The sequence below is a fragment of the Podarcis melisellensis genome (genome assembly GCF_964234715.1).
Source record: "Podarcis melisellensis genome assembly, chromosome: 11".
Lineage (NCBI taxonomy): Eukaryota > Metazoa > Chordata > Lepidosauria > Squamata > Lacertidae > Podarcis > Podarcis melisellensis.
Genome location: NC_138543.1, coordinates 42,665,145 through 42,668,907, shown reverse-complemented (window position 1 = coordinate 42,668,907; position 3,763 = coordinate 42,665,145).

Here is a 3,763-nt window from a genome sequence, read left to right as displayed (position 1 = left end):
AGTCTCCTGGCTGTATAATTCCCATCGAGGTTGGTTAAGCCAGAAAGAATGCAGACATTTCGGGGCAAGAAAAGGGGGGGGATCACAAGGGATTTGCAGAGAAATAGCCCATCTATTCAAATCTTTTAACCCCCGTCGATTTTTATATTATGATCGGGCGTCTTATAAAAGTTATACGAGTTTCCCCCTTTCTTTGCTGCACATAAAAGCCTTCCATTCATGTGGCCCACGAGGGAACCTCATTAGTCTAGAGCGCTTAATTATGTTTGGAGAAACGGGAAGTAAAAGGCCACCAGGATTAGGCTGGGGTGCTCTGACAATGACACCGGGCGGCGCGTTCCGCATTCGGGCACGAGGGGTCGCTGTTGCGATCGCGTCGGAGCGACGAGCAACCCCGCCGTCCCTCCGCTCGCTTCATCAGCATCGAATGCGCTCCGAGTGGATGCATATTGCTGGTGTGCCTACACACACTGCAAATGTCTAGAATGGGGATAAGAAAGGAGCAATCCAGAGCCATTTAAACCAGGGGGTGTTCTGCAACTGTTTAAAGGGCATGCGGACTGGAACCTTAAAAAAACACTTGAGGTGTATGTAGATATAGATACTGTTTTTTGTGTTGTTGTTGTTGTTTTATTATTATTATTATTATTATTATTATTATTATTATTATTATTATTATTATTACAAAGAATGGGATGAAAGAAAGAGTCGTCACATGTCTGGAAACCAGTATCTAATGCATTCTTATTAAAGGAGGGAAATTTGTTAGTCACAACACGGAAATTCGTGTCCAGATTAAAATTTCTTTTAGGAAACCATGCAAAATTTACACCTATTCCTTGCCCCAATTATATATTGTAAATGGGGTGGGAGCATTTATTCCATTTTCCTGCAAGTCTGGGAATCTCTAGCCAGCTTCCAACGACCCGGAGGAGTTTCCCGGATCTGTGCTTACGGAATTTCGCCTTTTGCATTCTGCTGGTCAGGGGCGACGAGAAACCGAGGCTCTCTTCCCCTCCGCGTGCTCTGACCGAGACAGGTCTTTGCGTGGGATCTCTTCTTCTAGTCAAATTATCTACTGGGAGAGAGAAGCCCTCCTTTCCCGGTGGCATGCCAGCCTGCTCGATTTGGCATCTCTCTCCAGAGCAATTATTCCTGGTAATTGCTTATTGGTGTACAGAGCTAAACACTGTAGATGGAGAGGAGGGTTGCCTCTCTCTCTCTATCTATCTCTCTCTCTCTCTTTCTCTCTCTTGGATTTCACCAAATTTCAAATGCTTCCCTCCATCCATCTGCTCCAGTGAAACGTGAAGTATATCAGTCCTGTCTGTTTACAAACCCAAGACTGCCTTCTGATCTTATCAGGAAATCTTTTTCGAGACATCCAACTGAGTTATCTCCCCGGGAACGTTAAAAAAAATTAATGCGATGTATTTATTTACTTGCTGTAAACTGGAAAGTGTATATTTGCCCCTGCTCCTTGCACATCCCAAATACTGCTTCTTCATAACTTTCTGTTTCGTCCTTCAACGCCCCCGGTTTGTTTTTGTTTGTTTTCTAGTGTGTTTAGAAATCTGTGTGTATTTTCCCCTTAATTCAGGGGCGTCGGTAACCAACCGTTGAATTCCAAAGTCATTAAGGCTTATTATTTACCGTGCTCATTGTGACTCCGCTGAAGGGCTTTGAATGGGGGGGGGTGGTATCTTCTAAATACACTTCGGATCTTTTTATTTCCAAATGTTAGGAGTAAAATAGAAGCGTCCCGCCTCCCGTCAATCAGGCTGGGATCCTGGCACATCGTTTGGGGAAGGAAATGCCGCTTCCTATCTAAAGGCGCAGCCCTCTTCCCCCCCACCCCCACCCCACAGCAGCAATCTCTGCTGAAGTGAATGAGCGAGGGGAGGGGGGCAGGGTGAGCTGGTGTAACAGCCCACAACCCTTGTGCCTGGTAGCTGAAGGAAGCTTGAATCTGCAAACACGGACTAGGTGATTCTGCCATGCCATAATACCACCAGTGAACTGCTAAACTGCACACCAGTGAACTGCTAAACAGGAGGCTGTTGCCCCGTTGAGGTCAATAGATGCGTGGTCCCTTTATATTTTGGAAGAGGGCCGTTTTACATGGGGTTTTCAAACAGGCTTTGCCTTGCCTCTGAGGAAGCCAAGCTAACTTTGGCGCAATCAAGAATTAGACGAATGCTCTATTTCTCCTCCTTACTATCTGCCTATTGCCTGATCCGCAACTCGAGTTATCTTCGCTTTCTTGCTGCTTGAGACTTTGTGCGAACTCCGAAGAAATCACGACAGGCGTCTTTTCCATCAATGGGGTTTACTCCCAAGTGAATGTCCTGAGGAGGAGGTGACAGCCATGTTAGCGTAAAAACTGAGGGTAAAGTCAAAGATTTCGGGCTCCCACTAGTTTTGTAGGCTCCCAGAGGCCTTGCAATGCCTTTCCGTCTGTCCAAAATGAAAATAAACTAGCAGAAACTTTCACGGGAACTGGCAGCTTGAAGGTGCTTTTCAGTTTCTAGTGGTGGCAGTTAGAGGAAATGTTATTACTACTACGAGTGGTGCGGTGGTAGTGATTACATTTTCGTTACTCTTTCTCTAGCGATTTCACAGCAGAGTGAAAGTCCACAGAAAGTCATGGCAGCATCATAAAGAAGCAGCTATCAGTTTTATTTTCCATATACCACAGAGGAATACTAGCAGTTTCCAAACTCCTTTGCTACTACGGCTTACACAGAAACTCCACTGAGCCGTAACTTCGGAGTAAAGCGCTTGCAGGGTCCTCCTACACGTCTGGTGAGAACTACATCCCCTTGAATTCAGTGCGGCTTACTCCCAGGTAACTGACTGTAGTACCGAAGCTCTAAGATCGCAGTGGCCCTCTACTGCTAAACTCCTACAAGCGCTTTGCAGTCAATAGTTCTCCGAGAATATATGTCACGAATTTGTCGGGGGGTGGAGCGGGAGAAGAGGGGACACAAACAATTCTTTTCGAGTGGGGGGAGGGAATGTAGAAGCCTTTATAGACAGCTCCTACCCGAGGTCAACGCCTCCATCAACAGAAGCCTCTCTGGCGCTTCGATTCCCCGTCTGAGAGAATAATTAAAAAAAAGTACAGCTTGCGAAATCTATCAGCAGCTAAGCCTTTATTGCCCCCCTTTTGGCGGCATAACACAGATTTGCATGGCTTTTAATCCATCCCTCCTCCTCCCCCCCACTCCCCCAATATTTGAACGCACGCCTGATCAATTTCCTTTTTCCGTGGGGGCGGGGGGAATAGTTAAGAGAAATCAACGTTTCAGTTCTTCCTCTTTCTTTCTTTGAAAAAAGGGAGGTTAAAAATCACTAAAACCAGAGAGCGCTGAAAGACAGCTGCCTGCCTTAGGGTACCAAAAGAAGGGGAGGAGTGTGGAACCGAAAATGCAAAGGGAGAATTATAAGGAGGGGGGGAGGAAATCAAATGAGGAGTGTAAAAGTTGCCTCTGATTCTCTCTCCAAGTCCAGCTTTTTTTAAAAAAAAAATTAAAAATAAAAAAAATTCTGGCTCTGCCCGGGTTTTCTCCAAGCACCCCCTCTCTCTCCTCCCAGCAAAGGCTACAGCAGCCACTGAAATATGATAATCAGAACAGCTGCTTCTGTGTTCCCTACATCCAATCAGAGGCGAGCTGGTTTGACGTCCCCGAGGCCTACGTCGACCAATGGCGATGGAGCTGAGTTAGAGCAGAGAAGTTTGAGTAAGAGATAAGGAAGAGGC